General features: G+C 39.1%; 1 protein-coding gene across 1 annotated transcript in view; it reads left to right on the forward strand.

The window, feature by feature from the left end:
* FBXL17 (F-box and leucine rich repeat protein 17) overlaps positions 1-12,615 on the forward strand; it is a 337,107-nt gene that overhangs the window by 184,428 nt on the left and 140,064 nt on the right. The window lies entirely within an intron of this gene.

A 12,615-nucleotide genomic window follows, 5' to 3' on the forward strand; every position in this document is an offset into this window, starting at 1 on the left:
TTATCCTAGAGTATTTATTGTAGTAGAAAGTCAATAAAGTGGCCTTAGCTTTTAGTAGTGTTTTTTGCAGACGTTTGCTTTTCCTTTTTAATGTCATTTCTGCCTAAGAAAGCAATACATAGCTCAGATTTAATTTTTACTTGCGTTAACTGGTAATCAAAGGTGATAAGTGGCATATGCTTTTATACTGCATAGCTGAAATGGGCTTTCATTAACTTCATCAGCACTAGCAATTCTGTACATTTCCAAGCATAACATACTTTGCTGTAGGACTGTCACATGGAGACCATGGATAAACTAGCTTTTTGTTGCAGAATTCAGAAATATTTTAATTTTCCAGCAGCCAATAAGCAAAAAACAAAACAAAAAGTGAAGTGAACGAATGAATGAATGAATGAATGAGTGAGTGAAGCTTGTTTCATCCAGTGTTTGCCATGCTGCTAGGGTGGCCAGACCGTCCCAGTCACCTGGGAAAGTCCCGGTTCTGGCCCCCAATTCCCGCCTCACGGGCTGGCTATAGAGTGTTTCGAGCCCGTCCCTGTGGCATCGGTCCCATCATTGTGGGACCCAGGGGGCCGGCGCAGCGGCCCGCTGAAGCAGCCTGTCGGTCACTTCCGGGTTCCTGTCCTGCATCTCGACCTGTGTTATTAGTGACAGGATGCTTTGGCGGGCCGCTGTGCCGGCCCCCTGGGTCCCACAATGATGGGACCGATGCCACAGGGACGGGCTCGAAACACTCTATAACCCCTCAAAAGAACAGCAGTCTAGCTCGCTTCCCCCGAGCCCTGCCGCCATAAGCCTCAAAGGGGCTCATTTTGCGGCATCTCCCGGCGGGAGGGTGGCACCCGCACGGGACACATATCAAATGAAAGAGAGGGTGCAGGGCTATCAGAAACAGCCGGCGGAGGGAGTCGGGAGACCACCCACTGGGGGATCCACACCCCGAAAGTGATGAAGGTGGCGCAGATAGAGCCAACAGAGCAAACAGGACAAAATAAATAGGCTGCATTATGCAGCACAGTCTCGCTGGAATCTCACTGGAATCTGACTGGCTTCTCAGCGTGGAACCTGTTCTCTCTAGTCTTCTCACTTTGAAAAAAGTAAAAAAAAAGAGTTTTATTTAACTTTATTTCCCCCTTTCCCTCTCTATAAATAATCTTGGTGTTTCCGGCGGTGATATTTGGGGGATTTTTGGGACGTCACAGGAAGTGCTGTGAAGTCACTTCCTGTTTCCGGCAGTGGCATTTGGGGGGAATGATGTCATTTGGGGGAAATGATGTCACAGGAAGTGATGTCACTTCCTGCTTCCGGCAGGTGGCGCGGGGGAATGATGTCACAGGAAGTGATGTCACTTCCTGTTTCTGGCAGGTGGCGGGGGGCAGGTGATGTCACAGGAAGTTTAATTGTTAGTAATCACTTACATTTGTATAATTTCTGTTTTCTGTCACCTCTATTTTCTGGTAATACATTCAGTTTTACTGCAACTAATTATAAAATATTCACTGTGGTAGTTATTGACCTAGTTTTTGTCTGCTTAATATATTCTTTCAAGAAATCTTTTCACCTTCCAGCTTTATATACTGAGTTAATTTTCTTCTTTGGAGTTTTTATCATATCTAGAGAGGATTTCCTCCCTTATCCATCAATGTATATTAATGTAAAGAAAATATTTAGATTGAGTAAATACAGACTTCTGAATTCAGATTCTAAGAAACCTTTCGTCACATAATGATCTCAAAATTTCAAGAATAGAGGTAACTCAATTTAGTTCAAACGCCGCACTCTTTAAATGAGCAGAATTATCTGGAAACAGTACTACATTAATGCATCCTGCCAGAGGCTGAACTCTGCATACAAAACACTTTTTCATGTTTTTCTTGAACTCCTTTGATTGAGTCTAACATTCAGCTTATGCTGAAAGAGCTCTGTCTCAACCTTGGCAGGAACTGAAGAATATTGATATCTGTTGTAATGAATAGTGGAACAGCAAAGCGCTTAAGTGTTCTGGCACAAGTACTGTCTCAGTATGATGAGCTAAACACAGTCATTGTTCAATGAGCAGCCTCTGTGTCATTTTGGAAATTAAATCTTGGCTGGCTAACATTAGGTCTGTGTACATACATTGAATTTCTTTGTCTGTTTTGCTATGGTATCCATTCATAATTAAACATTTCAAGCAAAGTTCTAAAGAGGTCCTTGAACGCCTCCATCTTTAAATATGCCCCGAAACAAGCATTTGAAGCAAGGATGACATAGCTCTTTTCCTTTTATTTAGTGACATTCCTCCATTAACATCAAAAGCCTAAGAGCAAATTCTTACACTAGATACAGTTACAACTGAAAACAACATAGATATTTATGGCTGTAAAAAGAAATTTACAATAGTATTGGTTTGTGGTGGCACATGTATACACAGTGTCTTTTCAACTTTCAGCAGTGCTATAACCTGTTTCAGAATAGTTCAAAACCAGTCCATCCACCCAACAGACTAACAGTGCAATCCTAAGAAGAGTTACACTATTCTTAGTCCATTGACTTAAGTTTTTGGAAGTTGAATTTTTTCGATTAAGCAGAAAAATACAGTAAGAGGAAATTATTAATGAATCACTATAGCAAAATGTTATTTACCAACTATATAACTGGATGTGCACCAATCAGTTGCTGTAATTGTTGTTGTTGGTAATACCAGGAGATCTTCAGGCTCCACCTCGAGGTTAGCTATCCTAGGCCTGGCTGCTTTCTATCATTCAGCAGCAGCCCCCCCTTTGACAGCCAGTGTGGCATAGGCTGTCTGTAGGCAATATATAGTGTATAACTTCTAGCCTGCAGTTTGAAAATTTGTGATTTTTCTGATGACTTGAATACTACGAATCTCTCTTTTCTAAATCAATGGGGTTGCAAGCTTTCTCACACTAATTATACTAGATTTTTAGTTTTAATTAGCGCTACTCTTCTGAGAATAATACTTTTTACCATTAGGCTTTTTGAAACCTGTGAGATAAAAAGAAAAAGTTATTTCAGAACATTATTTACATGATTTTAATTAATGATTATAATCTCCATGGTCACTCTTTTGCAAAAGAGCATTTAATCCCTTAACCAGTGTTCATGATTTGCATTTTGCATAAAAACTTGGGCCCTACAGTGTTATCTCCATTTTTTTTTCAAATCTTTTTTTTTACATAATTTTATTTTGTTCCTGCTTCAAGCCACTTTCCCTATAATAACACCTGTTTTTCATGCAGACAGATGATAGGTAGAGAAGTAAAGTTTGCTTCCTTTTGACAAGACAAAACATAGCTCCTGGCAAGGTTACATTTGAAAACAGTTTTTCATGCAGGGATAGTATACAAACAGCAGTGCTGTTGCCAAGATCCTCTGACTAATGAAGGGCCGAAATGATAGTGTATTCTTCCTTGCTTGCGGCATGAACATGTAGGATTTCTTTTGAGAAAAGGTATTCTGGTGTTTCAAATAAAGCAGCAAGTTTAACCTTCTTAGAGGAAGGTCAATGTTTTTACTCATAACATATGGGAAAAGGCAGCTCTATAAACAATGTAAAGGATAAATTTTCTGCTTAGCAGTATCTGTTACACACAATGAATTTTGAGTCTTTTCAAAGTGAAGATCAGCATGAAAACTAGTATGTTTACCAGCTTCCTTAGCTCTTAGCCCTGCACTCTGTTTAAGAGTTCTGTATTACTGAGTTCAAGGACTGCCTGTCATCTGGACACTAGCAATTCAAATTTTGCCTTCATATCCCTTTAAATAATTGTTTGTGGTTAAGATGCAAGTCCTGGAAACAGTTACAACTCATTGTTTTGGGGCCTGCATTTTGAATTACTAAATACTATATACTGTACTATGATAAGTATGTGTTTGACTGTGGTTCTGATACACCTAATATTTTTAAAATTTGGGGACCAATTGGGGGTGAAATGTGCAAAGTTGTAGTAAAAATAAAAATGAATGTAATAATTCTATAGGAAACAAAATGAATAATCTGCCCCAGTAAGAGTTATTCAGACAATGAATTTGCAGTAAGTTGTTCCTGTTGGCTTTGGCAGTTGCGCAGATGGGGCAAAATACCAGGACTCGAATGTGATTATGGTACAACCTGCCAAATGATTTTTTTATCTGTCTCAGGGATGTGTGTGTCATGCTTTTCAGGGATGATGATGATGGCAGAGTTACACACAGGAGGCATATAATAATATAAAATACATAGCCAAGTTGATACGAGTATGCAGGCCCATATCTATATTTTCAATCCGCTCAGTTGCAGCGGGGGAGAGTTCAAAGAGCTCCTTTACATCTCCCTGGATACTTTCCAGGGAGATGTGATGGAGCTCTTTGAGCTCTCCCCAGCAATTGAGCGGATTGAAAATATAGATATTAGTATTTAGGAGGACTGCCCAATTGGTCTGCATACCCATTGTATCAACTTGCTTACATATTTTTAAAATTAATATATGCTTCTTGTGTGGAACTCTGCCATACAGTAAATAAACAAATAATGCAGAGACATAAAAGTTAAGATGTAAGTGCCTAGGAAATACAAATAGAAAAATTCACTTTTAAAAAATTTCCAGTGGAAAATACTGGAAATTTTTGGGGAACTCTCAGGGAAAAAACTGCAGAACATACAACATATTTTCAAAAATAAATTCATTTTAGAGTTGCCAGGTCTGGGTTGGAAAAATACCTGGAGATTTTGGGGGTGGATCCAGGAGATGGCGGGCTTTGGGGAGGGGCCTCAGCATGGTACAAATGCCATAGAGTCCACCCTTCAAAGCAGCCACTTTCTCCAGGGGAGATGATATCCGTCTGCTGGAAATCAGTTGTAAAAGTGGAAATCTCCAGGCCCAGTTTGGAGGCTGGCAAGCCTGGTTCATTTCTTAAATGTTACTAATGTTGTCCATAATGCTACATTGTTCTCAACATTTGGTTGTTGGTTTTTTGTTACATCCCCAAAGTAGTTTTTCCATGACTTCAGTGTTACATCTCTGTCTCGAATGAGTTCTCTCTCTTTTTGTACAATATATCTAGGCAATGGAGAAATTTATTGCAAACCTCCCTAGGTATTTTAAAGGGTGGCCCAGGCCAGGGCTTTGTTTGAGCAGGAATGCACAGGAACACAGTTCTGGCTGGCTTGGTGTCAGGGGGCGTGGCCTAATATGCAAATGAGGTTCTGCTGGGCTTTATCTACAAAAAAAAGCCCTGGCCCAGGTTTTTATAATATTAGGATCCATTTAACCTTTTATTTGTGTTAGGTTAAAATTAAATTTCAATTTATTCATATTTTTAATCAAAAGATGTGGACTACAGAGCTTATCACTGTATGCATCCTTCAAGGTCTTGATTTATTTTTATGTCATATTGTACTAATCTGGATAGATTGAGAGCAGTTGCCTTGTTTCAACTGCAGGGTTTTTTTGGTAGAAAAAGCCCAGCGGGAACTTATCTGCATATTAGGCCACACCGCTGACATCACCATTGTTGCACACAGGGCTCTTTTTTGTAGAAAAAGCCTAGTAGGAAGCCTAGCATACTAGGCCAAACCCCCTGACACCAAGCCAGCCAGAACTGCATTCCTGCTAAAAAAAAAACCCTGCATCTGTAGGGGCCTGCCTTTTTCTTGAGTAAGTTACATTTCTGTATTCAGGTGAGCTGTTTTACATTTTGAGAAAAGTTTTAAGCCTTTGCAGGCTTCTGCTAGTGTAGTGTCATTAGTTTGAATTGATTTTGTGCTGACACTGTCCTTTAGTTTTACATTCCTATTAACAAATTTTTAAAAACCATGTGCATGCCCATCACGCACAGAAAATCTCTGTTTTGCCAATTTATTGTGATCTCTTCTATAAAAGAAAGTTTTGAATATTTATTTATTTGAATATTTATACCCTTTTATTCTTTTTCAAACTCAGTGTTCTGTAATGCTTAGAATGCTGGATTAGAAATTGGGAGAGCCAGATTCAATTCAATTCCAATTTATTACATTCAATTGACCAGCAATAACAATATACAAAATCTCATAGTCACAAACCACAATTTCTTACTACATAAAAGTATTCTCATATTCAGATTTCACCAATGTCAAAAATGGCATTATTAACCATCTCTACTTTGTTTAAAAAATCTGCTTATTTATGGCTATATTTTGTACTGCCTGAGTTACAGACTTCTTAGTATCTTCCAATAAGTATTTCAGTAGCATGACATTGCAAATTTTAGATAATTACTCAGAGGTTTAAATTTAGAGAGTAATGGAAATATTAAGTGATGTCTCTCTCTGGAATCACTTAATAGACATCACTTAATAAGGGATTCCAGAGAGAGACATCACTGGATATTTCCATTACTCTCTAAATTTAAACCTCTGGGTATTTATCTGAAATTTGCAATGTCATGCTACTGAAATAATTTTTTAAAAAAATTAGAGAGTAATGGAAATATTAAGTGATGTCTCTCTCTGGAATGGCAAGAGCCCCGTGGCGCAGAGTGTTAAAGCTGCAGTACTGCAGTCCTAAGCTCTGTTCACAACCTGAGTTCGATCCCTGGTGGAAGCTGGGTTTTCGGGTAGCCGGCTCGAGGTTGACTCAGCCTTCCATCCTTCCGAGGTCGGTAAAATGAGTACCCAGTTTGCTGGGGGAAAGCATAGATGACTGGGGAAGACAATGGCAAACCACTCCATAAAAAGTCTGCCATGAAAATGTTGTGGAAGCAACGTCACCTCAGAGTCGGAAACGACTGGTGCTTGCACAGGGGACCTTTCCTTTCCCTTTCCTCTCTGGAATAGAGCTCACAATGTAAAAGAATGTGAGTGACAGTTTCAACTTCCTTTTCTGAGCATATACAGCATCTTTGGTGAACAGGCTAGCGAAGAAACCTTCCTTACAATACATTAGAAAGGAGGGCATCAAAACACATCCTTGAAAAGGCCCGTCTATACTTTTCATATGTAATGTTAGATAAATATGGGGCTGCAGCAAATCCAGACCAAGATTTTAACTTGCTATACATGCTGGGTAAGAGTGCTTCATCAGTTTGAACCTCAGTCAGTCAAGCGTTGGTGTACCAAAGATTTAGCTTTACATAAACGTATTTCCAAAAGATTAGCCAGGCATAATCCAGTTGATCTCAGTTTGTCCATTATTCTAATAGACCAATCAGAATAAGGTGTAGATGCTAAAAACAAAGGGATCAATTTTGTAGGCTTCAGATGGGTTCTTAGCCAAAAGTACATTTAAACCATCCAGATTTTAAATTCCACTCTTGGTATCCCAGCCTCTTGCCTTGACTACATTGGACGTACATTTTGGTGCATTAAATCGTGCTGAGAAATTTAGATGTACTTTCTCTAATTCTCTGTAATTGTTGTTATTTAAAATGACTTGCATCCCCATAAGTAAGGTAGGTCAACACTTTGTGAGAAAAATGCTTTAAGGCTACCGGTACCAAACCTAGACCCTCATTTCTGAAGAATCTAAGAATAGCATTGGCACTTAATTATAGATGTTGTGTGTACTGCTGGGCTACCATTGTATGTAAAGGTTACTCCCAGATACTTAAAAAAATTACTTGTTCAATATTCTGTTCATTAATTTTTCAATTATATTTGAGAACCAGATTCAAATTCCCACTTTGGCATTTATTTATTGACTTATTTACTTAATTCACTTTCTCCCCAAGAGGAAGCCATTGTTCTCTTCATTTTTTCCTCACAACAACCCTGTGAGGTAACTTAGGCTATGTGTGACTGGACCGTTGTCATTGGGGATGGGCATGAACCAGGAAAATGAGGTTTGTGTTATTTGTAGTTCATTGCTGAACCAGGAACTGAATGGAACTGGGAGGCTGGTTCACGAACTGAATCAGTTTGTGGCCCCACAAACTCTGTTGAAAGTCCTTTTAAATGGAGTTTGCCAAAAGCCTGAAAACCAGCTCTTGTTTTCAGATACTACTACTTTCCAAAGTAAGAACTATGGCATTTGTAGGACTCATTGTTGGAGATGTTCTTAGCCCTAAAGGGAACGAATATATTGTTGCTTGCAGGAGTGTTTATTGCTGCCCACTCTAGTTACCAGACTTCAGTTGTCTCATCTACAGACTGGGGGATGTGGGAACTTTTTGGAATACTCACCCACCTGGTCGGCAACTCTTTTTTTTACTCAACAGTATTAAACATATTATAAAAGTACAAATAGTAATATTAGAAAATAAACATTTATTTCCTAATTATTTGTGCACTTTATTTGTCATCCTTGCTAATCAGTGTTTAAATATTGTGGCATAAAATGGAAATACATTCTCAGTCACAATTTCAAGGATATACAAAAGAAATTGAATATGTTGTTTGTTTACATAATGTGAGAAAATGCTATGCAACACAGAAAATCCATTCCTAAATGTCTGCATCCTTATTTTGCTTTGTTAATTGGCTTTATGCTCTAGAGGGCATTAACGCTGAACAATATATATGTACCACATTGCATTCCTTTAGCCAAGTCAATTAATCTCCCTCTATTTTTCAGAACAGTTCCTGTTTAGTAGTGGTCATGCAAATCGGGCTCAATGAAATAAACAAGAAGGCATTTGATAATTCACAAACCCCTGGACAATAATCTGTAAAACCTCTATACTTGTATGGACACAATAGCTCTAGGAATCATGTGTTGGCCAGTTAGTCACAGAAAGCCTATAATTATACATTTAGATTGTGCAGGCATATTTTTTGTAATGAATCTCCCCCCCCCCCACCACCACCACTACCCAAGTAAGCTAGCTATGTTTTTTTGCAATGTATAGAATTGTATGTTGTCTTTAATTACTTCTATTCTGAATTAGGGAATTAAGGATGCAATCATAGAGCCAGGTGTCATGGGCCTGCCTTCCATCACCTCCTGGGATGAGGAAAAGATGGAAGAAGCTGTCCCCGCCCTAGGATGCTGCAGGAAAACCCATCAAACAAGGCAGAGACTCTGTCAGTTACAGACAAGGAGTCTCAACCATGCCCTCAGTTCATAGAGCAGGAGCATCAAACTCATTTGTTATGAGGGCTGGATCTGACATAAATGAGACCTTCTTGAGCTGGGCTATGTCAGATTGGGCTGAGCCATGCCAGGCCAGGCCATATGTGTACCTATTTAAGATTAGGTAGCATATATATAAATTTTATAAAGAACACAAACAAACACAAATATATATATTTCTGTTTAAAATGTTAGCACTCATTGGTTATAAAGTATTTCTCCCATGGGATCCAGGGAACTTTCTTTCCTTCCCCATATGACTGGGGGGGAGGAGCTTCAGTCAATAGAAGGAAGAGAAGCTTAGCTCAGTAGCTCTACTGTGCAATTGAGAGAACTTAGCAAAGCAAGTTATTCCCCCGCTTCCTTCCCAAGGGAGGAGCCCCAGCCAATGGAGAAAACAGAGGTTTTGCTCTGTAGCTCCTGTGCGATTGAGCAAGCCTTGCAAAGGAAGTTGTTATGCAAAAGGAAGCAAGATATAGGGAGAAAATATATGAACATATGAAGCTGCCTTATACTGAATCAGACCCTTGGTCCATCAAAGTCAGTATTGTCTACTCAGACTGGCAGCGGCTCTCCAGGGTCTCAAGCTGAGGTTTTTCACGCCTATTTGCATGGACCCTTTTTTGGAAATGCCAGGGATTGAACCTGGGACCTTCTGCTTACCAAGCAGATGCTCTACCACTGAGCCACCGTCCCTCCCCTATAGGGCTCCATCCAATGAATACCTCCCAGCAAGAATGTTTGGCATAAGAAATAATGTCGGCAGAGATTTTTGCAGCTTTTTTTCCTGCCTCCTTAACCTTTTGCAATTCCTTAGTGAGCAGATTGCGAATGAGTTCTAGACCAAGGCCAAGGGAAATGGGAGAAATAGACTGTAACAATGCAGGAGACAAAAACATTTCTTGCTTCGTCAATATTGGGGTGGAAAAATTAAAGTCACAGCTGTGTATGGTGGAAACTTGCAAAAACATCAATTGATCTTGGGGAACATAGGTTGCACATAAAGTGAATTTACAATAGCACAATTGCAACTCTTCCTCAGGCAGGAAGGAAGAGTTCAAGAAATGAACTCTTCAAGAAATGCTGCAATTGTTTGCGTGGCAGTAACAAAGACTTTGGGACTGTTAGGGTGAATGGAACTTTCTGTTATTTATAACTCTGAATACACTTTGTACTAATTTGTTAAACTTGCATTGTCAGTTTTCAATTAATGTAAGTATTGTTGGTGTGTGAGGCTGGATATTATGGCAGCCTGCTGGTTTTGTTTCTCATCTGGGGATTGGCAACACTATTCCCCATATATATTTTTTCTTCTTCCCTACCCCTGGGGGTAGCCTCTCCCTGTTAAAACAAAAACTGGTCCAGTTATACAGTGGCTGCTAGTGTCAGACCAATCCCAGGGGTGCAGTGGCAGTCATCAAGCCTGCCACAGTAGTGGCTGCCACCACTGGGCCCAGTAGTGTCGTCAATACCTCTGGTCCTGCTCCTTCTGTCCCTTCCTCCTCCCAGGCAGTCTACCTTTACCTGACCCAATGTCTTCAGATTTTCAACATTCCCTATGCCTGACAGGCTTTCACTGGAAAAACTCTGTCTGGGCTGCATGGTGGCCAGCGCCAGGCTCAGTTGTTTGCAGGACTGGGTTTGCATGGTGGTTTTCACTATTTAACTGGGCTGAGGTGCACAGCCACTGCTGCTGGGCCTGGCTGAATTGTATGAGTAGTAAATTTCAGTGGTCACTGCTGGGCCTGTCCCCTAGTGACTCCTCATTCAGGGATATGACAATGGGGGTGGGGGGGGGGCTTTTCAGGGTTTTTTGGCTTTCCAGTTCACTCCCCCCTCCCCGCTTTGCTTTACAGAAACCAATGCTTTGGAAGGCTTGGCACTATTGTTGTGATTACCTAATAACTCCAACAGCCACTGAGATCCTAGTGGGCATTCTTAAGAATGCAGGATACCCCCCCCCCCCCGGTTATTGAGGAGATATTTAATACTCTGATTTTTTTTAAGATTTCAGATTTTTCTACAGGCTTGTAGGGAAATCTATACCATGTTCCCTTAGCAACATTTTGCAGATCTATCAATTATTGTTCAGAAATAGAAATATTGATGGAGCTCAATAAATGCATACCTTTAGCTTGATTGTGTCCCATGTGAAATATATTTATATGAAATGTCTACATTCATGTTTTCATATTTTATGTGCTTAATATAGCTCAAATTGGTAATTTCTGTCATAGTTAATCTTCTCTTCATTAATACGATGTTCATCTTACTTACATGTTCCAAACATAAATGCCTTTGAAAGAATACAGTTTATTTGTCCCTTGCCTTTCAGTTTTTTCCTTCTTAAATATTCTTTCCCAGTAACTTTTTGTTTTGTTGTTTACATTTTAAATGATGGTACAAATATATTTTTCTGCTGAGAAAAATATATTGATCAAATGCGTCACTGATCTAGTTTGTACATTCTGACATTCATTCCAAATTTCACTAGGTAATTTCTGTAATGGTGTCATTTCTTTTCATATCTCTAAAGTGACTGAAGCTCAGTTTTTTAAAGAGAAATGTCCTAACCAATGTCTGGCAGCTCCTATTAGCTGAAGTGCATCACAAACAGTAACTAGGTCTCCAGGGACCACTTTTCTTGCAAGCAGTGTAGTCATATTTCCTCATTAGTTCATTTCAGTTGTCACTAATGCCATGTTCTAGGCTTTTGCAAAATAGACCAAAATATAAAACTGTATATGCACGTAGAACAGACAATTATTTTCCATAATTCAAGGTCCTTTTGCATTCATTTGATTGCTTGTAGTTTACACAGTTTAATTAATTAACCTTTACCCTGATTCAAGACAGAATATTAGAAAGACGTTGCCGAGGAATAAATAGTTCACCAGTTGCAATGTATGATAGATCTCCCATAAGTTTGATTTTTGTAAATAATTATTTTAATATTTATCTAAGTTGTTTAGGTCCCAGCATAAAAAATAGTAAACTATGAGCATAGTGTTTAAATATGTAAAAACATGTTTTAAGTATATAAAAATTAAAATAATTATCTTTAAAGTCTACCAGAACTTTAAAGGCAAGGCAAATATGACTCTATACAGTGTTGCATTGTTAATTATAATATTATAGATAGGACATTATATGTGTGTGTCAAATGCTGTCAAGTTGCAGCTGATTTATGGTAATCCCATGAAGGAACTTCAAGGCAGATGAAAAGTAGAAGTGGTTTGCCATTGCTTTTCTCAGCAGAATCTTCCTTAGTGATCTCCCTTCCAAGTAACAACTCTGCTTAGCTTTCGAGAACTAATAAGATTGGGCTGTACTGTGCCCCTTCCCTTCTGGGATAGTATGTTCACACTAAAATATACTATGCCTGGATGATAACTGAATTTTTTAGTGCCATTCATGATGAAAAGTAATATTATTCAGAACTTGTAGCAAGGTTGCTTGGGGCTGTTTTTTGTTTTTATATTGACTTTTAGCCAAAATATGAGTCTAAGGATTTTGTTAAGGGGATGTCATTTTACATGTGACTGAAAGCATTGCACCCAGTTTCTCAATATATGCCAGTTCA

Source organism: Heteronotia binoei, chromosome 4 (assembly GCF_032191835.1).
Source record: "Heteronotia binoei isolate CCM8104 ecotype False Entrance Well chromosome 4, APGP_CSIRO_Hbin_v1, whole genome shotgun sequence".
NCBI lineage: Eukaryota > Metazoa > Chordata > Lepidosauria > Squamata > Gekkonidae > Heteronotia > Heteronotia binoei.